The sequence below is a fragment of the Chlorocebus sabaeus genome, chromosome 22, assembly GCF_047675955.1.
Source record: "Chlorocebus sabaeus isolate Y175 chromosome 22, mChlSab1.0.hap1, whole genome shotgun sequence".
NCBI lineage: Eukaryota > Metazoa > Chordata > Mammalia > Primates > Cercopithecidae > Chlorocebus > Chlorocebus sabaeus.
In genome coordinates, this window is record NC_132925.1 from 15,131,249 (window position 1) to 15,157,889 (window position 26,641).

Below are 26,641 nucleotides of genomic sequence, written 5' to 3' on the forward strand. Positions count from 1 at the left end.
CTATTATCTGGGATTTCTCTTGCCATTTTTAAAAGGTGCCCTAGGAGAATCATGTGAAGCTCAGGTTGAGAAACCATGCCTCCAAGTGTTCCATTTGGTCTATCCACTACAGGCATGGTGACTTGGCTAAAATAATTAGTCTCACTTCAGAAATTAACTTTATAAATATATATTTTTTGTAACTCAAGTTCTGAAAAATGACTAAATGTCCCTTGTGTGATTCTTTTAAATGTGATATAGTTAATCGAACATGATTACTATTATTACTTTTTATTCATTTTTCTTTTGAAACAGAGTCTCACCCTACTGCCCAGGCTGGAGTGCGGTGGCTTGACCTTGGCTCACTGCAACCTCCGCCTCCTGGGTTCAAGCAATTCTCCTGCCTCAGCCTCCCCAGTAGCTGGGATTACAGGGATGTGCCACTCCACTCAGTTGATGTTTTTGTATTTTTAGTAGAGACGGGGTTTCACAATATTAGCCAGACTGGTCTCAAACTCCTGACTTTGTGATCCACCAGCCTCGGCTTCCCAAAGTGCTGGGATTACAGGCCTGAGCCACCGCACCCAGCCAGGTTATAATTTTTAAAGTTAAAATAATAAGGAGTAGTGTTCTGAAATTATCTTTTAATACTTCCTCACTATCAGGTATTGTCAATCAAAGTATTTCCATTCCAACTGAAAACTGATATGTGCATATATGTGTTTATAAATAAACATTATGAAAAGACAAATGTAATGTTGTGTAAAAATAAATGAACTCATGGATATAAAGTATCCCTTTAATCTTGTGTTACATTTATTAATTTCAAATGAAGCAAAGCAGTGGCTGTAATATCATTCAATGTGTCCTGTGTAAGAAGTCATATGATAAATTTCCCTTAGAATTTAGCATATAAAGAGTTTGATATCCTTTATAACACCCTATCCTTAAATGCCACATGCCAGACACAGAAGCCATACAAGAGTGACTATAACACACAAGTACAAAGCACCACCAAGCAAAAAGGGCTTAATACTGCACAGACGGCCCCAAAGTACAGCTTGAGGAACACAGGGAGTCATCCCTAGACCTTCACTTAGCTGCCATGGAAACAGCAAACACTATAAGCTTTGCTTCATTCAGTCTTCCAAAATGAAACATTAATAGGGAAAACTCACTAACACTTGTGGTGAACAATATTAGCAAGGATGCAATGTGTCTCCTGGGCTGTAGGACTCCATCTGCTTCAGCTGAACTCTCAGAAATTACAGATGAGATATACGCATATGCACACACATATACATATACCTGTATGCACACAGATGTATTTAAATGAAGGTGCATATACTGGGCTAAAATACAAACAACAGAAATCAAAGGTCATATATAAAAAGGCTAAATATAACACAGGCCTAGAACCAGTTCCTGGCTGGGAGCTGGGGAAAGGTAGACAATTTGTGGTGGGCAGGGAAGACTATGTATACAATTAGTGGTGGGCAGAGAAGGCATCAGTGTAAAGAACTCAGACTCACTTCACAGTAATGGCCCACAGGAAAGTGTGATGTTGTCTTATGTACATAAATACGACTTCAACCTTGCTTTTGTACAAACCAAGCTTGGTAGGCACCCAGGAGGACTGTGGGTTTGTCTTGATGACAGGGCACTACACCACACTGCTGCTAAACCTTCCAGCCCTAGGAACTCATCTGCTACCATCCTTTACCCCCTCTTTTAGGCCCCTGGGCTTTTTCCCATTCAACAACTACAGCCTGAGGCCTGCCCAACCACCTAGCTTCACGTGACTAATTGCAGTGACTAACTGCATGGCTTCCTGCAAGCAAGGTGCTTCTGTAACTGTCTCTTTTTCTGACCCCAATATGAAAACATTTCTGTAAATGTTTGGCACCTAAGAAACATGATGGTTGTGGATAACGTCACAAGTACACAGAGAGACCCAGTTACAAGACATGCAAGGTGAGGGCAAAGGGCACTGAGCTGCTCTAGCATTTCAAAACCAGGACCTGTAGCTTGCCATACATTGGGGGGGTGGGGGGTGGGGGGGGGGCGGGTAGCAGAAGGGATGCGCAGAACTGATGACTTCATCGGCTCCTCAGCAGCAGGTACATTCAAATTGAAGGTGTCTTGAGAGCCCTACTCTACCCAAATCGTGAGTCTGGTCATTCCTCTAGCAGACCTTGGCGCAGGGACAGCTAGAAAAGCTGAGTTCCAATTGAGTCTGTTGCACCGAGAGTCCTTGTGAAGATGCTCAGCAAAGTAATTATTTTCTTTTGAGCAGATGTACAGCACATCCATGAGAAGGCCATGTAAAGGATGCCCTGCAGCCCAGTCAAACCATCCAATCTGAGTATTATCGCAGCCCCCTGAGTTTCTTCCAATGGCCGCCGTCACTGTACAGTAATAGCCGAGCAGCATTAGGGCGAGTCATCAATGGTGGGCAACCAGAAGACCATGTTGGAACATGCACTGGCAAAAGTCATGAACTTGGGGTTGAATTGCAAACAGGTAATCGGGCCGGTGTGTTTACCATCCAACACAGCTACTTTTATACCACTCTCTCCATTCCAGACATGGATCTTGCCATCCTCCGAACCAATCATAATAAACTGAGAGTCTGGAGTAAACGAAGCCTCCAGTGTGACAGCTTTGCTGTTTGCATAACCCGCAAACGTGTGCATCACCACTCCTTTGAATGCATCAATGAGAGAAATGAAGCTGCCGTTGGTGGAAATGAGGATGACCTTGCCATCGTTGCTGAATTTAAGTCCTGTCCACTCACAGGTTCGATGACACTGCATCTTAAAGGTAGTAAATGGCCCCTTATCAAAAGAACGAAGGTCGTAAAGTTTGACCATCTCAGAGTTGACACCTGCAGCCAAAATTAACCCTTCTGGATCAAAAGAACAAACCGGCTTCCCCTGCAGATGCACGAGGCCCTGGCAGTTAGGAGCCCGGAGATCCCAGAGTCGAATGGTCTTATCAAGAGACCCAGAAATGAAAATGTCATCCACAGGTGACATGGACAAGGCCACCACCCTTTTGCTATGTCCCGGAAAGTATCTGATGTATTTGTTGTCATGCAAGGACAAGTAACGAATAGTATCGTCTATTTTGTTAGAGCTGTAAACAGCTGTGTTTGCCTCATGAGTGAATCTGATGAGGTCCACGCCATATTTCTTACTGTACAGGGTTCTCTTTGGCTTGCCCTCCTGGCAGTCGTAGAGCACGATGGAGTCGTCATTGCTGCTTGAGATGACCGTCTGGCCGTTGGGGCTGAAATCGAAGCAGTTAATCTTGTCCGAGTTTTCGCAGAACACCCTGGCGACGCGGAAGCTCCGCAGCACGCTGTCGGTCAGCTTCATGGCGGCGGCTGGGGAAGGCAGCGCGGTCTGGCAGCGGGCGGGCTGCTGAGGGGCCAACCCTGGGTGGCGGGAGAGTTGAGCCGAGAGTTGGCTAGCGAGAAGTCGGCCGGCAGTGGGGCCGCCTCCTCTTCTTCCTCCTCCTTGGACGACGGTCTTCTGCCTCAACTGTGGAGCCGCGCCGACCGTTAGTCCTCACAGCCACCTCAGGCGCAACTGACGCAGCAGCACCTCATCGTGTCCGCCATCTTGGGGCGACGGGCAAAAGTCCAGGGCCGGGAGCCTCAGCCGGCGCACGCCGGGAAATGGGTGGTGAGAGAGATTTTCATTGAATATAAAACTCAGGGTTGGAAGGGATTTTTTTCCCTAATGGAAATTTTAGAATTTTTAATTTTTTTGTGTATTTTCTGTTGAAATTCATCTCTCTTATTATTGCTGTTTTGAAGGTAATGCATCTTATCTTGCTCATTGAGATAGAATTGTTTTGTTGTTTTCTGAAGTCTTCCTATGATATGTCTGTGTCAATTGAGAATTATTAGAAATCATTTTCATAGATGTCTCGGAGATCTTTGTGTATTTGACTTGGCGAAGTCTTTTTTTTGCTCTTCTTTGCTTCTAGGATTTCAGTTACCATAATAATATTAGATCTTTGCGGTATGTCTTTTACACCCTTCATCTTTCTGTGCTTCAATTTGGGTATTTTTTTCTGTCTCATCTTGCAGTTTATTTATTCTGTGCTTTTTGGTGATGTCTACTGAGTCACTAATATATCTTAATTATGTTTTTCCAATTCTAGAACTTTTATTTAACTCTTTATAGATTTTATTTAACTCTTTATAGATCAATATCTAGATATTTATATTTTATATTTATAATTGAATATATAATATATAAATGCAATTTACATTAATATTATATATGCGAATATACATATTTACATATCTTTAATGGGAGAAGAGTGCATTAGTATCTGGTTTAGTGATTTAAATATTTAATAAAAATTAATCTTTCATGGTGTCTTCTAGAAGTTTGCTGCTTCAAGATAAGCACTAAACCACCATTTGTATTCCCTTAGTAGATGTAGATTTTACCCTTACCTGAGAATTGTAAACTACAATCAAGTGTGATATAATTGTATATGTGTTTGTAACACATCTTTACTATAACCAATAACTTTGAATGTGAAAATCATTATTTCAAACTACAGCATTTATTGATATTTTATTAAACTTATTATTTATTTTTGCTATCCCGAGGGCAATTTAAAATTAAGAGAAGCAGCAATGGACATGTATTATTGAGAATTTCGAATCTAAGATATCATTTTTCTTTTAAGCACAAGTAATCTAGATAGTTACTATATTTGAAGTCATACTCTGACCAACCTCAATTTCAAATTTTTTCCTAGCTGACCCCAAATAATGATATTGGTGTGCGACTTCATGCTTTATGAGACTTGTGTAGAAAAAAAAAGACACACACAATCGATCCTCTTTCATGAGGTGTTGAGCCCGTAGGCTTCCTTCAAAGGAGTTATTTGTCCTTATGTGGAACGAGTAAGGGAAAGGAAGAAGGAAAGAAAGAGCCCAACTCGGGTTTAATACAGAGTCTGTGAAAGTGATTCAGTGAGGCAGAAAGCTTCATTGCGAGTCTATGATACGGGTCCAGTTACAGGCAACAAAGAGAAAGTAAATTCCAAAAACCTTTTCAAAAAAGTAGATTTAAAAACAACAATGACAACGCTGGAAAGTCAGATCAAATCAAGAGTTGTAAACCCCAAAATTAACAAATCTAGAGAAGTGAAAAAAAATATTCCTGTGCTAAATTAGTTTCATTAAATGGCCATCAACTCATGTTAACTTTCTATGGTGGTAACACAATCTAAAAACATTTTTTCCTATTACCTTTGTTTCTGCTAACACTGTCTATCTATCTATCTATCTATCTATCTATCTATCTATCTATCTATCTATCTATCATCTATCTATATTTGGAAAAATATTTTTAGCATAATAGTTATGCTTCAAAGCATAAAAGCCTAATGTTCAAGTTAGACAAAAATAATGATTTTTTTTTTTTTAAATAAAGACCCATGTCCCTAATATACCCTGCAGTTGTTTGTGTGTGTTGATGGGAGGATGCATGTGTATGAGTGCTTGTGCATCGTGCATGTGAATGCTTTTCTCTGTGTTTTATTATGTGTGCACACACCAAATATAGTGTGTATGTATGTGTGTGTGTGTATGATGTTTTGGCTTACAATATATTAACTTATAGCACAATGTGTTAACCTATAAAATCCATGGCCCTTCACATAAAAATCTGGATTTTCAACTTCGCTTAGAAGAGAAAAATATTGGATAATGCCAGGACAATGATTTGCTATGGAAATAATTTGCTGGAGCTCCGCACTCTTTAGACCGTGTACATTCCTTTGCCATAGTCCTTATTTCTCTTATTATCTGCCAGATTTGAGATGTCTGTTAACTTTTGTGTAAGCTTGGATTATTTAATTGTAAATTTAGGAGAAAGATTTTTCTTCCTGTGTCTATTAAAACATGAAAAAAAAGACTAGTGGTCTGTGCACTTTAGATAAATGGTAGTAAGCCCTGTTCTTAGTAGAAGTGAAGAATATTTATTCCTTTTTATATTCAAGGTATGTTGTGAAAAGAGTAAAGACACTGTTTAAAAAATAAGTCACATTAAGATACATGCCAGAAATTAGAAATTTTAAGTGACTAAAGAAGGAAAAAGAGCAACCAAAAATAAAAGTGTCAGGCCAGCATGTTTTATTTTAGATGTTGTGCTGCATATAAGCCTTTCTCTTTTAACACCCATATCTTTTTAAAATTTATTTTTGCTTTTCTTTATTTCTTAAAAAAAAAAAAAGGGATACATACATAGAATATACAGGGTTGTTACATAGGTATACATGGGCCATGGTGGTTTGCTGCAGCTAATGACCCGTCCTCTAAGTTCCCTCCCCTCTCTCCCCAGCTCCCAACAGGCCCTAGTGTCTTTTGTTTCCCTCTCTGTGTTCATGTGTTTTCACTGTTCAACTCCCACTTATGAGTGAGAAGATGCAGTGTTTGGTTTTCTGTTCCTGTGTTAGTCTGCAGAGGATGGTGGCATCTAGCTTCATCCATGTCCCTACAAAGGACATAATCTAATTCTTTTTATGGATGCATAGTATTCCACAGTGTATAGGTACCACATTTTCTTTATCCAGTCTATCATTGATTGACATTTGAGTTGGTTCCGTTTCTTTGCTATTGTAAATAGTGCTGCAATAAACAAACGTGTGCATGTATCTTTATAATAGAATGATTTATAATCCTTTGGGTATATACACAGTAATGGGATTGCTGGGTCAATGGTTCTGGTTCTAGATCCTTGAGGAATTGCTATGCTGTCTCCCACGAGGTTGAACTAATTTACATTCCCACCAACAGTGTAAAAGTGTTCCTATTTCTCCACAGCCTCACCAGCATCTATTGTTTCCCAACATTTTAATAATCATCATTCTGACTGGCGTGAGATCGTATCTCATTGTGGTTTAATATTCAATTCTCTGATGACCAGTAATATTGAGCTTCTTTTCATATCTCTGTTGCCCACATAAGTGACTTCTTTTGAAAAGTGTTTGTTCATATCCTTTGCCCACTTTTTGATAAGTTTTTTTTTTTTTTTGTCTTGTAAATTTGTTTAAGTTCCTTGTAAATTTTGGATATTAGAGGTTTGTCAGATGGGGGTAGGTTGCAAAATTTTATCTCATTCTATAGGTTGCCTGCTCACTCTGATGATGCTTTCTTTTGCTATGCAGAAGCTCTTCAGTTTAATTAGATCCCATTTGTCAATTTTGGCTTTTGTCGCAACTGCTTTTGGCATTTTTGTCATGAAGTCTTTGCCCATGCCTACATCCTGAATGGTATTGTCTGGGATTTTTATGGTTTGGGGTTTTACATTTAAGTCTTTATCTTTTTTTTTTTTTTTTTTTTGAGACGGAGTCTCGCTCTGTCGCCCAGGCTGAGTGCAGTGGCGCCATCTCGGCTTACTGCAAGCTCTGCCTCCTGGGTTCACGCCATTCTCCTGCCTCAGCCTGCCGAGTAGCTGGGACCACAGGCGCCCGCCACCTCGCCTGGCTAATTTTTTTGTATTTTTTAGTAGAGACGGGGTTTCACTGTGTTAGCCAGGATGATCTCAATCTCCTGACCTCGTGATCCGCCCATCTCGGCCTCCCAAAGTGCTGAGATTACGGGCTTGAGCCACCGCGCCAGGCCTAATTTATCTTGAGTTAATTTTTGTATAAGATGTAAAGCAGGGGTCCAGTTTCAGTTTTCTGCATTTTGCTGACTTGTTTTCCCAGCACCATTTACTGAATAGGAGATCCTTTCCCCATTGCTTGTTTTTTTCAGGTTTGTTGAAGATCAGATGGTTGTAGATGTGTGGTGTTATTTCTGAGGTCTCTGTTTTGTTCCATTGTGCTATTTGTCTTTTTTGGTACCAGTACCCTGCTGTTTGGTTACCATAGTCTTGTAGTACAGTTTAAAGTCACGTACTGTGAAGCCTACAGCTTTGTTCTTTTTGCTTAGGATTGTCTTGGCTATAGTGGGTCTTCTTTGATTGCATATGAAATTTAGAATAGTTTTTCCTATTTCTGTGAAGAATGTCAATGGTAGTTCAATGGGAATAGCATTGAATCTGTAAATTACTTTGCACAGTATGGCCATTTTCAGGATATTGATTCTTCCTATCTATGAGGATGGAATGTTTGTCCATTTGTTTGTGTCCTCTCTTATTCTTTGAGCAGTGTTTTGTAGTTCTCTTTGAAGAGGTCCTTCGTGTCCCTTGTTACCTGTATTCCTAGGTATTTTATTCTGTTTGTAGCAGTTATGAATGGGAGTTCATTCATAATGTGGCTCTCTGCTTGTCTACTGTGTTGTAAAGGAATGCTTGTGATTTTTGCACATTGATTTTGTGTCCTGAGACTGCTGAAGTTGCTTATCAGCTTAAGGCGTTTTTGGGCTGAGACAATGGGGTTTTCTAAATATAGAATCATGTCATCTGCAAACAGAGACAATTTGATTTCCTCTCTTTCTATTTGAATGTCCTTTATTTCTTTCTCTTGCCTGATTGCCCTGGCCAGAACTTCCAATACTATGTTGAATAGAAGTGGTGAGAGAGGGCATCCTTGTTTGGTATTGGTTTTCAAAGGGAATGCTTTCAGCTTTTGCCCATTCAATATGATATTGGCTGTGAGTTACTCATAAGTAGATCTTATTATTTTGAGATATGTTCCATCAATACCTAGTTTGTTGAGAGTTTTTAACATGAAGCGATGTTGAATTTTATCAAAGGCCTTTTCTGCATCTATTGAGATAATCATATGATTTTTGTCATTGGTTCTGTTATGTGATGGATTACATTTATTAATTTGCATATGTTGAACCAGTCTTGCATCCCAGGGATGAAACCAACTTGATTGTGGTGGTAAGTTTTTTGTTGTACTGCTGGATTCAGTTTGCTAGTATTTTATTGAGGATTTTCACATCGATGTTCATCAGGGGTATTGGCCTGAAGTTTTCATTTTTTGTTGTTTCTCTTCCTAGTTTTGGTATCAGGATGATGCTGGCCTCATGAAATGAGTCAGTGAAGAGTCCCTGCTTTTCAATTGTTTAGAATAGTTTCAGAAGGAATGATATGAGCTCCTCTTTGTACCACTGATCAAATTCAGCTGTGAATCTGTCTATTCCTGAGGTTTTTTTTGGTTGGTAGGCTATTAATTACTGCCTCAATTTCAGAACTTGCTATTGGTCTATTCAAGGATTTGACTTCTTCCTTCTTTGTCATTGTGAGGGTGTATGTGTCCAGGAATTTATCTCTTTCTTCTTTATTTTCTAGTTTATTTGCATAGAGCTGTTTTTAGTATTCTCTGATGGTAGTTTGTTTTTCTGTGGGGTCAGTAGTGATACCCTCTTTATCATTTTGTATTGTGTCTGACTCTTCTCTCTCTTCTTCTTTATTGGTCTAGCTAGTGGTCTATCTATTTTGTTAATTGTTTTTCAAAAAAAACCAGCTCCTGGACTCATTGAATTTTTTTTGGAGGGCTTTTCATGTCTTTATTTCCTTCAGTTCTTCTCTGATCTTAGTTATTTCTTGTCTTCTGCTAGCTTTTCAATTTGTTTTCTCTCTAGCGCTTTTACTTGTGATGTTAGGGTGTCAATTTAAGAACTTTCTAGCTTTCTGGTGTGGGCATTTAGTACTATAAATTTCCCTCTTGACACTGCTTTAGCTGTATCCCGGAGATTCTGGTACATTGTCTCTTTGTTCTCATTGTTTTCAAAGAACTTCTTGATTTCTGCCTTAATTTCATTCTTTACCCAGGAGTCATGTAGGAACAGGTTGTTCAATTTCAATGTAGGTGTGTGGTTTTGAGTGAGTTTCATAATCCTGAGTTCTAATTTGATTGCACTGTGGTCTGAGAGACTGTTTGTTATGATTTTGGTTATTTTGCATTAGCTGGGGAGTGTTTTACTTCCAATTATGTGGTCGATTTTAGAGTAAGTGTAGGGTGGCACTGAGAAGAATGTATATTCTGGTGATTTGGGATATAGTGTTCTGTAGACATGTACTAGGTCCACTTGATCCAGAGCTGAGTTCAAGTCCTGAATATCCTTGTTAATTTTCTGTCTTATTGACCTGTCTAATACTGACAGTGGGGTGTTATAGTCTCACACTATTATGGTGTGGGAGTCTAAGTCTCTTTGTACATCTCTAAGAACTTGGTTTATGAATCAGGGTGCTCCTTTCTTGGGTGCATATATATTTAAAATATTTAGCTCTTCCTGTTGAATTGTTCCCTTTACCATTATGTAATGCCCTTCTTTGTCTTTTTTGATCTTTGTTGGTTTAAAGTCCGTTTTGTCAGAGACTAGGGATTGCAAAAAAAGCAATCCCTGCTTTTTTTGCTTTCCATTTGCTGGGTAAATTTTCATCCATCCCTTTATTTTGAGCCTATGTATGTCTTTGCACATGAGATGGGTCTTCTGAATACAGCACCCCAATGGGTCTTGACACTTTATCCAATTTGCCAGTTTGTGTCTTTTAACTGGGACATTTAGCCCATTTAAAATTAAAACTAGTATTGTTATGTGTAAACTTGATCCTGTTATCATGATGTTATCTGGTTATTTTGCACACTAGTTGATGCAGTTTCTTTATAGTGTCATCGGTCTTTACATTTTGGTGTGTTTTGCGGTGGCTAATACAGGTTTTTCCTTTCTGTATTTAGTGCTTCCTTCAGGAACTTTTGGAGGGCAGTCCTTAAATCCATCCCACAACATTTGCTTGTTTGGAAAGAAATTTATTTCTCCTTCACTTATGAAGCTTAGTTTGCCTGGATATGAAATCCTGAGTTGAAAATTCTTTTCTTTAAGAATGTTGAATATTGGCCCTCACCCTCTTCTGGCTTGTAGGGTTTCTACAGAGAGATCTGGTGTTAGTCTGATGGGCTTCCCTTTGTAGGCAACCTGGCCTTTCTCTGTGGCTGCCCTTAACAGTTTTTCCTTCATTTCGACCTTGGAGAATCTGATGATTATGTGTCTTGGGGTTGATCTTCTCATGAAGTATCTTAGTGGTATTCTCTGTATTTCCTGAATTTGCATGTTGGCCTGTCTTGCCAGGTTGGGGAAGTTCTCCTGGATAATATCCTGAAATGTAATTTCCAGTTTGTTTCCATTCTCCCCGTCTCTTTCCGGTACTCCAATCAATTGTAGGTTCGGTCTTTTTATGAGGTCCCATATTTCTTGGAGGTTTTGTTCAGTCCTTTTCATTCCTTTTTTTTTTTTTTCTTTTTCTTTTTTTTTTTTTTTTTGCTAGTCTTGTCTGCATGTCTTATTTTGGCAAGTTAGTCTTCAACCTCTGATACCCTTTCTTCTGCTTGGTTGATTCAGTTATTGAAACTTATGTATGCTTCACAAAGTTCTCATGCTGTTTTTCAGCTCCATCAGGTCATTTATGTTCCTCTCCAAACTGGTTATTCTAGTTAGCAACCCTTCTAACCTTTTATGAAGTTTCTTTGTATCTTTGTATTGGGTTAGAACATGCTCCTAGCTCAGTGTAGTTTGTTGTTCCCCATCTTCTGTAGTCTACTTCTGTCAATTCGTCCATCTGATCCTCCGTTCAGTTCTATGTCCCTGATGGAAATAATGTTGCTATCATTTGGAGAAGAGGCACTCTGGCCTTTTGGGTTTTCAGCATTCTTTCATTGATTCTTTCTCATCTTCGTGAGTTTGTCTAGATTAAATTTTTGAGGCTGCTGACCCTTGGATGGTTTTTTTGGGGGGACTTTATTTGTTGTTGATGCTTTCTTGTTGCTTCTGTTTGTTTTACTTTCAATGATCAGGTCCCCCTTCTGTAGGGCTGCTACAGTTTGCTAGGGGTTCACTTCAGGTCCTATTCATCTGATTCACTCCCATGCCTGGAGATGTCGCTCAAGGAGGCTGCAGAACAGGAAAGATGGGTGCCTGCCCCTTCTTCTGGAACCTCTGACCTCGAGGGGCTCCAATCTGATGCTAGTAGGATTGCTCCTGTATAGGGTATTGACAACCCCTCTTGGAGGATCTCACACAGTTGGGTAGCACGGAGAAGAGTATGTATTTAATGAAGCACTTTGTTCTTGGTGGAGGAGGTGTGCTTTGCTTGGGGGTAGCCCACTCATCTGGGCTGCTCTGATTCCTCAGAACTACCAGGAGGAAAGGCTAAGTCTGCTGGTCCGCAGAGACTATGGCCACCTCTCCCCCTAGGGGCTCATTCCCGGGGAGATCCGGGTTCTATCCCTGAGCCTCTGGCTGGAGTTATGGAGTTCTTGCAAGGAGGCCTTGCCCAATGAGGAAGGATGGGTCAGGGTCAACACACAGATGGCCACAGCTGGTGTGTTGGGCTGTGGAGGACCAAGCTGTCCAGCCTTCTTGGCTGCAGCAGGGGAAAAGCCCAGCCTGAAGCTATTAAGATGGATGCCACCCTTCCCCGGCCAGGTAGCTTAGTGTGTTAGGCAGTTGAGAGCTTAGCAGGCAGTGGCAGCCGGTGCAGGTCACCCCTCCTCCCTGGAGTTCCATAGCCTTCAACAGATTCCAGCTGAGAGGCCATTGAGAATCTGTGCGTTCCAGGGTTGGGACACTAGGCCCCGGTGGCATGGGTTTGTGAGTTCTTCTGATGTGTGGGTTGCACAGTTCCGTGGAGAAAGCATGGTTTCCCTGGCTGGGTAGCACACTCACTCACTGCCTCCGTTAGCTGGGGGAGGGGTCTTGCCTGCCCAGCGTGGGTCTCAGGTGGGCTGCCACACTACACTGTTCCTCCTTCCTCTCATGGCTCATGTCAGCCTCCTAGTTAGTTCTGATGAGAGAACCTGAGTACACTGGTTGCTGGTGAAAGATTCACACAATGATTGCAAGGTCCCACAATAGGCCGTATGCCAGCTGAGGAGCTAGGAAGCCAGCTGTGACTCAAAGCTGACAAACTTGAAGTCCGATGTTCAATGGCATCCAGCACAGAAGAAAGATGTAGTCTGGGAGCCTGAGCCAGTCTTGAACACCCATATCTTAACAATCTTTTTTTTTTTGAGACGGAGTCTTGCTCTGTCGCCCGGGCTGGACTGCAGTGGCCGGATCTCAGCTCACTGCAAGCTCCGCCTCCCGGGTTTACGCCATTCTCCTGCCTCAGCCTCCCGAGTAGCTGGGACTACAGGCACCCGCCACTTCGCCCGGCTAGTTTTTTGTGTTTTTTTTTAGTAGAGACGGGGTTTCACCGTGTTAGCCAGGATGGTCTTGATCTCCTGACCTCGTGATCCGCCCATCTCGGCCTCCCAAAGTGCTGGGATTACAGGCTTGAGCCACCGCGCCCGGCCGATTTTTTTAAGTTTCAGAAACTTGAAATATTATTATCATTATCACCTATGATGTGATATATAATAAATATTCTATCAGTGTTAGTGGAAGGCAAGGCCTAAGGAGGTTGAAATGTATATAATCATTTTCTCAGTCATTCTGGTTGCCAGAGTTTGGGCATGTGATTTGAACTACATCTATCGGATGCACTGCCCTAGACTTTGAATTAAGAGTAAAAGGTTAAACCACTTGAAGACAGTAAGTACCTCTTTCTCTTGGTCAGGCTAATTGCAGCAAGATGGACTCTGAGGTGGCATGTGCTTCGTGCCAATTACTGATCTAGTGCTATTAGTGTCAGTAGAACCACATTTAGTTTACAGTGGAGATGGTCATGGTTTTCTCACCTGTTTTGAGCAGTGATTTGGGACATTGTTACTGACACTGCAAATTCAATTAGCTGAAGTTAGTTTCTTTTATTTCAACGAAAGGCCCCTAGAGTCAACTCAAATTGGTAACAAAACTCTTTCAGATTTTCAGAAAATCTTCTTTAGTTACCTGGATTAAAGACAAGAAAAATAAAAAGTACTATACAGGAATGAGATTCTGTTAGTTTGTAGTAAGCTGTAGACAGATTAAACCAAACGTTTTCCAGAAGAGTATAACAAAGGGGAGCAGGCTTAAGTGAACCACAGGTTTAACCAAGATAACGATGGCCGTAGACTATAATAAGGGTAAAAAGAGAAAAAAGAGGTGGTAGGTTTAATAGACTGTAATTTCAGGTTAGTTTGAATTCCATTTGTGTAAGTGTTTTAGAAAAGTTGTTTGAAAAGAAAGAGTCGGTTTTATTTAAAGAATTGACTATTTTAACAACAACAAAAAAAATTAGCCAGGTGTAGTGGTGCACACGTGTAGGCACAGCTACTCAGGAGGCTGAGGCAGGAGGATTGCTTGAACCTGGGAGGCAGAGGTTGCAGTGAGCCGAGATCCCAATGGTACACTCCAGCCTGGGCAACAGAGCGAGGCTTCATCCAAAAATAAATTAAAACAGCAAAACAGAATTGACTATTTTAATTTCAAATGTTGGTATGTGTACTGTTCTCCTCTGTTCATATTTGTTCTGTTGATACCATACATTTTAATTTTACATAGGCTGTATGTCTCCTATTAATTATTGTCTTTTTTAAACACAATTATCTTTTAAAGATATTTAAATAATGTGATAAAAGATTGTTATTCTTACTCATGCACTTACCATTTCTGCTGTTTCTTGAATTTTGTGGGGTTTCAGAGTTGTATCTGGCATCGTTTTTCTTCCTGAAGGACTAATTTCAACATTTCTTTCTCTTACTCAGCCTAAGGAGTTTTGGAACTGAGACGATGGCGTTTGACAAGGAAGACTGGCTTTCCTGTAGTACAGACCTGCTGGATTGCTTCAGCTTCCTACGTCTGCATTTGTAAGATCTGTTTCAGCTTTTGCATGGCTGAGAATGTCTTGATTTGGTCTTTGTATTTGAAAAATATTCCTTTTTTCTTTTATTACTTTAAAGAAATTGCTTCACAGTTTTCTCACTTGAATTGTTTCAAATGAGAAATCTGCTGTCCAGTTTAATCTGTACATGATGTGTCTTTTTCCTCTGGCTACTTTTGGGACATTATCACTGGTTTTAAGCAGTCTAACTAAGGTGTTTTGTTGTGTTTCTGTGCTTGACTTTGAACTTGGATCTGTAGCTTCATTTATTTTCCATTTTTTACAATATCAAAAATATTGTTTTTATTCATTATTAACATAAGAAAATAAAAACATTCAGGTATTCATTTTAAAACTTTAATTTAAAGATAGAACTTTTGTCCATGTTTCCAAAGCAGTATTTTTTGAATATTTGTGTATGTGTGTGGGGGGTGTGTGTGTGTGTGTGTGTGTTTAATTTAGTGAGACTTGACTGCTGGATACTCTCAGTATCTCTCATTCATCAGGTAAATGATATCAGTATCTCAGTATCATTCACAGGCTGTAACTGACTTCTTTATCTGGAAGTTATTTACTTAAACTGCCTCTGCTATACTATAAAACACTTATTTAGTTGCATATTTAGCTCTGGCTATATGGAAAGTACTTTGTTTTTGGAGAACTAGAGGTTCTCCGTAGTTAGCATAAATGTATAAAACAATATTGTGTCTGCAGTATATTTCTCCTGTGGCTTTTCATAATTTTTTGGTCTTCCTACTATCTCAAAATGCAGTAACAGCATATGTATTGTCTAACTCTATTTGTACAATATTGGGAAATGTAATCCTTAAATAGATAGAGAAGTCCTAATGGAAATACTGTGAATATGCCCTAAGAAGTCACATAGATTTAGTAAGAGACAGTTTTCTTCTTCAGTCAATTAAGATTCTGTTTCCCTAAAGTAAATCTATAGATTCAATTTAAAAAGGGTATAGTAGTATTCTCTGTAGTTCTCAGCCTCCCCTAATATTTCTTAAGATCTCTTCCTACTGTAAGTAATAAACATTTATTCTAGAGCTGTCATAACTTTAATCAACATACCTACTTTCTAGTGCTATTAAAAATTTGCATCTTTTTATTTACGTTTTTTAATGTGAAGTTAGGTACTGTGATGGTTAAATTGTGTGTCTAACTTGACTTAACCATGGATGTCCAGATATTTATTCAAGCATTATTCTGGGTGTTTCTGCGAGGGTGTTTTTTGATGAGTTAAGATTTACGTTGACAGACTGAATAAAGCAGATTACCCTCCATAATATCAGTGGGCCTCATTCAATCAGTTGAAGGTTTGAAAAGAACAAAAAGCCTAGCCCTCCATCGTAAGAGAAAAATTCCTCCTGCCTGAATGCTTTTGTGCTGGAATGTTAGTTTGTCTTTGCCTCTGGACTTGAAATGAGACATTCATTCTTCGTGTGCATCTCACTCCTGCCAACAGCAGAGCTTGGGATTTGTCTGCCTCCAAAATCATCTAAACCAATTCCCCATAAGTCTCTTTGTGTGTACACACACACATACATACACACACATCCTGTTGCTTATCTTGTTTTCTGGAGAACTCTAATACAAACATGGGCTTAAGCAAAAATCTTACAGAATGAAATTTCGATTTTTTAGCAACATTCAACAACTTAGATAAATGGTAAATTTCCTAACTTCACTTGAAGAACTGGCAGCAAAACCTATTAATGTTACCTTGAAAAGAAAAAAAAGCAAAACAATCTAGTAATGAGAGAATAATTCCTAGGAAAAAATATGTAGCATGAATACAAGAAATATGCTAGTTCTGTCCTTTGAACGTTCAAATATGGTAACATTAGCAGCTTTGATAAAATATAAAATGACTAGGGAACTTAGTTCCACCCCAAAAGACAGGCAAGAGAAATACCTGCTGTTTCTCTTGGCACAGTTAATAGTAAAAAGTATCTGCCAATAAAATCTTGGAAGTATCTCTAAGCAGTGGAATTCTACCAAAATTTATTTTCATATAATTTTGTTTTTGTTTAAACAAAGTAGGAGGAAATATTATAAGACATTGTTTTACAATGATAAAAAACTAGTTTTTTTTTGAGGAGTTTTAGTATGAGTTGTCTCAAGTGCATCAGCATTCCCAGACTTCATAATAACTATTTGATGTGCATGCACGGTATGGAGCAGTGATAAATGTGTGCTACTCTCTTCTTTCCGAAAACAGCAGCACTCCCTCCATTCTGATGCTCACACTTACTCTCAAAGCCAACATGTATATTATTCATTGTAAATATGTGGTTGTGTTCTAATGGCAGTTACATTTTTTAAACTACACATCATATAATCGTTCATGGATAGTGGTGTTCATGTTTGAATTGTTAAAATTTCGATGGTTTCATTCTGTTTATCTACATAGATCCTACCTTACTGACCAATTTACACTGAGCTATTTAGTCTATCCTGTGTTCTTTTTTGAGGGAAAAGTAATGCATTACTATACAGAATAACAACTAACATGATCCAGGTGGCCTACCTTTCTAGAACATTTTTGGAAAAAAATAACATTCATTTATTAAATCAAATCAGTGGAGATATTTTCTATTAAGAATTTATTATTAGTCTTTATGGAATAAAAATATGCTCTTTTAGGTCTTTTCTTGTATGTACCTGGAATGTTTTATCTGCCTCTCAGCTCCCACTAGGAACATCATATGTGTCTCTTTGTCTCTCTCTCTCTTTTCTTTTACTTCTAGATAAAACTTCTCTGCTTTCGTGAAAGTCTCTTAAGTAAAAATGGCAATAGTTCTAATCTCTTGAGGACCTAATAATAGAATGAAAAAATACTGTAATATATTGTCCTTAATCCTATAAACAATTCTTCTATCTTGTCATTATTATTCTATTCAAATGAAAAAATTAAGAAATAAAGCTGTTAAATATCAAAATTCATAAAACATAATTTATATTTATTTCTATTTTAGTGTTAATCTTTTCTAGCTCCTAGTACATTTTTTGAGTACATGTTCTCTTTCATTTAGTAAGCTCTGAGCTTCCTTAATATATAAAATATGTCTTATTCATATTTCTGTCACTATCATGCCTTCTTTATGACCTGAAATTCAGTATGTGTTTACACACACATTGAATAAAAGTGAAATAACATAAAATATATTTATGAGTCTGATTTTCTCTTTTTAAAAGTCTGAGTGACTTTGTCACAGAAAATACTTGTTAAAATATTTCATACACATTAAATTAACATAAATTATGTGTTTTATTTAATTTAATAATGTGTGAATTTTAGTTTTTGAATTTAAGAATTAGCTGGTAAGACAAAAACAACCATTGTTAGATAAGACTGAATAAAAAAATCAAGACAACTAAGGTCCCATTCATCCAAGTGGAAGACAGTTTAAACTGCACTCTGTAAAAAATTTTGAACAAGTCTTACAGAGAAACCCTGTGATTATGGTATTACAATTTCCTCAAAAACTTTTTGGAGAAGAAGTGATATTGAGAGTATTTTCTTTCTTTAACAGTACTAAGTTGGGAGATACATATTTCTTATGTCCTACTGAAAAATAAAACTATACCTCAGAGAAAAATTCGGATTAACACTCTCTTACTCTTTCTGATAGTCTGGGTCCATCTTTCCTAAAATTCTAGGGCTGATGTTCAGTTTTGTATAAATATAACCACAGTGCCCTAAAGCCAGTGCAAATGTACTTTTCAAATTTTAGAATGATGGTGTAAGAAAGTATGGTAAGAGTATAGAAACAATGTCCCTATATTTATTTCTAAACATACTATTTCTAAACAAATTAAATGAACAAATCATAACTGGACTTTTTATTATCTATTATATTTTGCTTTTTAAAGTAGAAACTTTACTCTCGAACTGTTTTTCTGTTAGCTTTGGTGTTCTCTGATACCCTCATTTTGCTATGGGCAAATAGGAATTATAAAGGATGTTCAGTCACTGATTTCAAGGAATAGCCAAACTTTTGGAAGAAAAGGCACATATATGAATATGTATGAAAGGCACATATATTTAAAAATTTTTTCTACATATATAAAATAAAAATACACCTCAGGGGAAAAATATGCATATACGTGTATTCTCCAAAAACCTTATATAATTTAAGTGATGCAAATTGGCATATATTGTAATGATTATGAGAGAGATATGATTAATAACTATAAAACTCAAAAATTCAGGAGTATTCAGGGATCTTTTTTATTTTGTAAGTTGTCAGGGTTTACCAAGTAATAAGAAACGTATCTTAATGTTGAGCAGTTTTGCTTCCTACAGTAAAATATGTGTGTGTGTGTGTGTGCGCGTGCGCACACTTCCTATCATAGCATGGATGATTTTTATTGTGACTCTGTTGGAATCCTATAATTGCTGAAATGAAGAAAACACATGCTTTATGGCCTGGCTGCTTTTGTATAGTGAAACTTAGCTTAACCATTGAATCAATCTCAATTTATGAAATTATATTTGGAATCTTGTCTCAAGTAAACTGGAGATCCTCAAAAGTCTTGCGTGTATGATAAGCAACCTGGGAAATTCTTAGAAAAATGCAAATGCCTGGAATCTGTGCTCAGAGTTCTGACATTTTGGCCAAGTATTTGGTCTAGACATCTGCATTTTAGTTTTCCGTCCATGCAAGAAATCCTATAGGTCGCCAGTAGAGAACTTCCTGAGCAGCACTACCCTATGCCGTCAGGTGAGAGCAGGGTTCTGGCTGTCTTACCTACTGCCATATATACAGCAACTTGCAAAGTTTTTTTTTTAATGGAAAGAATGAGATTGTCTTAAGAGAAGCTTAGTTGATTAAGTAGGTGTTTATTTAATAATTTAAAAATGCCCATTATTTATGGAATTTGAATATTTATACTGGGAATATGGATTCAATTTTGGGAATGTGGCATTAAAACAAGATTTCTACCTATCAGGAAATATATGAGAAATTGTTAATACAATTTGAACATTAAAATAGGCATTGGCATGAAACAGAAGGCAATCATGTCCTTTGCAGCAGCATCACTACCCTAAGCAAATTAATGCAGAAACAAAAAACAAAAACCACATATTCTGACTTATAGATGGGAACTAAACATTGGGTACTCATGGGCATAAAAGTGGCAAAAATAGATTCTGGGGGCTATAGAGGTGAGACAGAGGGAGGGGGGAGGGTTGAAAAACTAATGTTGGGTACTATGCTTAATACTCAGGTGACATGATCATTTGTATTGCAGGCTTAAGCATCACACAATATATCCATAATATGAACCTGAACATGTACCCCTTGAACCTAAAATAAAAGTTGAAATTATTTAAAACATGTAAAACATTTTTAAAAGTGATTGAACTACATTCAGAACTTGACAGATTTGAAAAGATAAAAGCTATATTTCACAATATCATTGGGACACCTGGATTAATATACAACAAATAATTTAATAGTGTATAAATCCCTACTGTTCCAATTTATCTCATCCTTATAAGGAATAATGTATTGAATAAAGATTGCATCAGTATTTATAATTCGATAAACCAAAACTTGAAGAAAGAAATACGTAGGAGACGTAAATATGGTGTCTCCAAATTGAAGTCTGTGGGAAAAATGGGGGGTGAGTTAAAGTCCAAGCCAATAAAGTGTGTAACATTAAAAAGTAAAGATAGGTATGGTATGCAGGGTGCAAAGAAAAGGTCATCATACCTCATACTGGGGGTGAGATAGAAGACTTCCTGAAGTAGGCGATGCCTGTATTGAATCTGTAAGGAGAAACTGGCATCAGTGTGTCAGGGAAGACAGGTTGAGTGAGGGTGGTCCTACCAGAGACAGGAGCAAGGACAAAGGCAAGGAGGCATGTAACATCATTGTTTGTGGAGAAACCGCAAATCGACCAAGCAAAAATGGCTCAGGTGCGCAGTAGGGCAAAGGATGAAGAGGAATATGGCAGGAAATACAACTAAAGAAAGATGCAGAGACTAGATCAATGTGAGGAAGGACAAGTTACAATTCTAACTGCTGTTTACTCTGTATATGATAGGGTCACACAAATTGTGGAAAATCTGTTGTATTCACATCCAAGTTATAGCTCTGGCAAAGGAAGAGATACACAGATACATACAGAAGCTGACCTGATGAGCTCATTTTCCTTACTAGGGTCACCTCCCAAGAGAAGGAAAGAAGGCAGTTTACCAGGTCTAATAACTGTGTCATCTGGACTTCTAGGTTAAAAGACAAGTGATATTTGCTAGGAAGAAGAAACTTTATCTTTGAACTGCCATTAGCAGAATGTCCTTGGTTAAGGATTGCCTATAATAAAGAGTATCTATGGATTTATGAAGCATGGCTCCCTGGAGTAGTTAATGCAAGCTATACAACTCTTTGTTGTACAAAACATAAATATTTGAAAACTCAATGACTCTTCCTGCTGTTAGCTCCCTTGGAGACCTCATCTGTTATTCTGGAGCGAAGGACACATTTCTGTCGTGGGAAAACAGGACCTGGGGAGCTGCGCTTGATGTTCCAGGCCCCTATCTGCTTCATCTGAGCCTGTTGACTGATGGCACCCTTCAAATTATTAGTAAAGCTTGATATGAAGCAAGATACTTGATTTGTATTAGTCTGATTTGACGGTTCAATTATTAATGTTCTCCCCTGCACTAGGTGGCAAATTTAGCGTAGAATAATACAATTATTGTTTTAAACAGGAAAAATGCTGAAACATACTTAGAAAAATAAATACTTTTATGTGCTATACTGAAATTTTCCTGGTCATCAACAAAGGAAGAGGGGATAAGGGTAACATTTAGTTTTTATCATCATAAAAATGGGATAAACTACAAATATTTGTTGGATGAGACAAAGGAGCAAAAACAAAACCATTTATGATGTGTTTCTGATTACTGATGATAAATTTCCTTCCATAATTAAGTGATAACTAGAAATGTCATATTTAAAGATAATTAAATATTAAATAGGATTTATAGCTAAGTTCAACTGTGAAGGGGTCCTGAGGAAAAACTCAAAGGTTGAAATGGAAGGTGGGGTAACAATGAATGATACTGCTTTTGCAGTGGAAAGTGGCCAGTGGAAAGTGGCTTTCTTAGAGTTAATAAATAAAACTTAGAATACTGAGTTGTTTTAATTCCTTCATACTTGTATCTCTTACAAAACTAGTTAGCTATTACAAATAAGCGACATGAGTTATTCATTCATATCCCTTCACATATTCTATATACTGGACCCTGCTTTATAGAAAGAATTACAAAATTGGAATAAAATTAGGCTCATTCTGTTGGTGTAGTGACTTTTTGCAAACCAGCTTTTCTGCTTGGCAATTATGGCTGCTTGCTTCATTGATTGCCCTCCCTGCCACTTGCTGCTTCCAAAGGGGACGAGATATGTCCAAATGGGGGTAAACAGAAAGTACCTTGTTTGGTACTATGTTTAAAATGCAATTAAGTAAAAAGAAGAAATAATGCTACTAATGCTTTTGCCTCAGGTTCTTATAACACCACAGAAAATATAGCTTAATGCAGGAAAAGTCTCTTCAGAGGGTAAGTCATGAAGTCATTTTGGCAAGGAAGAAAAAAAAAAGGAAAAAGTAAAGCAAAGAAGAACTGATAGATTGATGTTGTGTAAATCTGGAGAATTAACATCAAGATCTTAAAAATCAATTCTCTGCTTTATTGACACCTAGTGGAATTCTCTAAATACAGAGGTAATGTGATGGAAAGTCTCCATTCCTGGCAAGATGAGAGGCATTCAAGTCTGCTGTAACTACAAATAAATCACAGGAAAAGAAAAACTGTGAATCAGTAAATACAATGAAAGAAAAAAGCAGAGCAAAAGGGAAAGATTCCAATCATTTTGGACTTTTTCTACAGACACATGATAGCAATAGTATAACATAAAGCTTAAATATACTGTGCAATTAAATAAAATCAAAGGCAAGACCTGTTAAAGGTAACCACTGATACTTTGTTCTGGAAAAGGCAGGTAAATGGAGCTCCATTTGTACGAAATTTATCAATGCCTACAAAATATATCAAATGTTACACTTATTTGTACATGGAGAAATCTATTTACGAAAAAAATGAATCAAGCATCAGATGTTGTATGCAGCCTGGAAAACAATTCAATTTCAAAATTCTTCACATTTAATCTATTTGTTGGAGAGATTTCCTGCTCTAAAAAGAGATGTTTTTCTTTCTTTCTTTTTTTTTTTTTTTTGACAGTATCAACCAATCAACATGGATCTTAGACAAATTGAAAGTTTTTATCTAATTGGTTTATATACATATATGAATAGAAACATATTTTAAAATAATAAATAAATGTGCTGGTACTATTTTTAGAAAGTAAGTTACTGAATATGTTTTTGTTTTCTAAGCATTTAGGTTTTACACCTTTAAATAACATAACTCTTTTTCCCTCCCTTTCTATCACTTTTTCCTTTCTTTCTTTCCTCCTTTATTTCCCCTTCTTTCTTTTCTTCCTTCCTTCCTTTCCTCCCTTCCTTTCTTTCCTGCTTTCCTCCCTTCCTCCCTTGCTTTTTCCTTTTTTTCTTAAAACAATGTTACCACTAGGCATTGTTATACTAAAACACCAATTTCAGTCTAATAATCTTTACTGCCAAGGAAGTAAGATTCAAGAATATAAAATCTTAAATTTTAACACAAGGAGTGACAAAGTCTAGTGTAAATAATTATATTACAGTAACTGAAATATTTATTTATTTAGTTTGGGGGAAAGAAATTCATTTTTATCATGCTTTTCAAAACTACATCTATAGAGAGAGAAAAATTAAAAAAACTATTGCTTCAAAGTCACCACCTCATTTCAACCCAAATATAATATTCCTCATGGCTTTACCCTGCTGATTATACCTCCCAAACCCTCTTATGTGTTTAAATGCAAAGTATTTATTAATGATCTTTAGAAGCTATTTGTGTATTTGTTGTGGTATATTTTCCTAACAAATAGTTTAAGATACAGTTTTCTGCAGCTTGATCAGTGGTCTTTCCTGGACCATACTCTCTTTCTCCCCTTGTGTGTGTGTGTGTGTGTGTGTGTGTGTGTATGCACACATATATGCATCCTCCTGTGTGTGTGTGTGTGTGCATGTACGTATATATGCACACAGGCATATATATAGAGGAATGTGTGTGTGTGTGTGTGTGTATATGCTATACCTTTTAACTTCATTTTCTTTGTAAATGCAGAGTTAAATAATTTAATTGTTTTGATTTTTTGTTTGTTTGTTTTGAGGTGGAGTTTTGCTCTTGTCACCCAGGCTGGAGTGCAGTGGCACTATCTTGGTTTACTGCAAACTCTGCCTCCTGGGTTCAAGTGATTCTACTGTCTCAGCCTCCCAAGTAGCTGGTATTACAGGTGCCTGCCACTATGCCCAGTTAACGTTTGTATTTTTAGTAGAGCCACAGTTTCACCATGTTGGCCAGGCTGGTCTCGAACTCCTGACATCAGGTGATCCATCCGCCTTGGCCTTCCAACGTACTGCTATTAAAGGCGTGAGCCACTGCACCTGGCCCATTGTTTTGACTTTATTGGTATGAATGCAAGCTTTAATTTTTCAAAACCATTTCGATCCTCTAAAAACTTTCACTGAAAGGTTGAATTTCAATCCTTTATATCTTAATTCACCAAATGCAATCACTATTCTTGTTCTGAAATAATAGAGACAATATCTGAAATGAGAAAAAATAAGAAAACAAGCTGCCTCATTATGAGGAACTTGGAATTCTAGAGGTGAAGGGATAAAATAAATAGTCATGTTTTTAATTGCATAACGCGTGCGCGCGCGCGCGCGCACACACACACACACACACACACACACACACACACACCATTGGTTAGAGATTTAGATGTTGGTTTTCTATAATTAAAATCCAGAAAGTCTATTCTTACTGATGGATGAATAAAATACTCTCCCCGATTCCTGATTATCCTCCCTAATTAGAGGTACTGCTTATGGAGAGACATTTGACAAAATGTGTAGACAAGAGTATGTAGAGAGTGTTTAGTCCCATTTTTTCTTTAAATCTTTAAATAGTAACCTCTGGTATTAATATGTGTTGTTAATAGAATTAATACTATTATGCAGCACCTTAAAATGTATACAGATATTAAGTATTTTATGGCCCCATCATGTTTATATGTTTATTTACCACAAATATGTTGTTGCACCCTTGTTATAATTTTCATTACATAGCAAATTACTTAAAATTAGTTTATCGTTTAAAAACTAACTGGACCACATAATTTAAAGGACACAGAACATTCTGTTATGATTTCTAAATTAAAAAAAAGATTTGAAAAAAAACTCAGATGTGATCTTGAAGTAGGGACAAATACATTGGGACATTCTATGTAAATATTATGCACTTGATTTATGGCATGAGGTTGAGGGTGTGGAAGCAAAGTTTAAATAGATGCAATCAAATAAAATGACAGCACTCAGTTAATTCCTGCCATCTATGTTTTGCCACACAGTGCTTCAATTCCTTCACTAGTATCTGTAGCTGGTTTGTTTTGGATTATAATGACCATCATGACTGTTGATTGCTTTCAGTGAAAAATTACTTTTTATTGATTTGTTTAAATATCACCTTTTATCTTTCTAACTAATATGAAAAACTAATCCTTATGTCTTTGTAATTTGCAGTAGCCCTAAACAGATTCAAAGGACAAATATATTGATATAATGCTCAGCTTATTTCAGATCTAATAACAGTAACAGAAAGATTTTTAACATTTTAGGACAATTGTTTCTTTCTTTTCTTTTTTCTTTCTCTTTTCTTTTTTTTTTTTTTTTTGGAGACAGATTTTTACTCTCGTTGCCCAAGCTGGAGTGCAATGGCGCGATCTCGGCTCTCTGTTACCTCTGCCTCCCAGGTTCAAGCGATTCCCTGCCTCAGCCTCCCGAGTAGCTGGGATTACAAGTGCCCGCCACCATGCCCAGCTACGCCACCACGCCCAGCTAATTTTTTGTATTTTTTGTAGAGACAGTGTTTCTCCATGTTGGCCAAACTGGTCTTGAACTCCTGACCTTAGGTGATCCACCCGCCTCAGCCTCCCAAAGTGCTGGGGTTACAGGCATGAGCCACCGGGCCCAGCCTGTTTCATTTTATAGGGTAGTTAGCAAACCAAACTCTTGATACTCTCAAAGATCCAAAGAAGGTAAAAAGAAGAGTCTGTAGCTTGAGGTTACCTTTTTTGCATGCTGCAGAGTGTGAGCCACCAGTTAAGATCAGGATCATTTAAAATAGGAATTTAGAAATTCTAAAACTTATGAGAAAATCATGCACTTTTGTATGACCTACAATGTAATCAGCTTCTTCATGGCAATGATAATTTAGAAATATCTTAAATATTTGTTGGTGGTAAAAATATAATTAATTCGAGAAAAAAAATGCAGCTCTCTTAGCTATTCAGTTGTAAAAGGACCTAGAGTATAAAAAGAGACAGAATTAGTAATCACTAAGATTTATTTTTCTAGATTGAACTTAGCTACATATGTATTTACCTGTTACACTCTGCAATCATGTACTTATAATGAACACTTAAACTCATGCACTAAGACAAATGAAGTGTTTTGACAAACCTACAGAAATCTAAAATAAAATATTTTAAATGAATTTAAACATAGGAAGAAAGCTTATTGTATCTTACAACTCCTACAATATGCTTATTGCATATTTATGAAATGGGATTTATTTTTAGGGGGTGGACATTTAAATAAGAGAGAGAAAGAAATAAAGCAGTAAATTTTCAACTTATAAAACTCTATTTTTGGTAAATGCCATTGTTAAGTGCAATTTTTGGAGTTTTTTTCTCCTACAAATGTTGAGACCATATATAGTAAAAAGTGTAATCTTATAATTATAA

At 37.4% G+C, this 26,641-nt stretch overlaps 1 pseudogene; it reads right to left on the minus strand.

Moving 5' to 3' along the window:
- Positions 1-2,411: 2,411 nt before the first annotated feature.
- Positions 2,412-3,359, minus strand: LOC103228511 (WD repeat-containing protein 82 pseudogene; annotated as a pseudogene).
- Between the last annotated feature and the right edge of the window lie 23,282 nt (positions 3,360-26,641).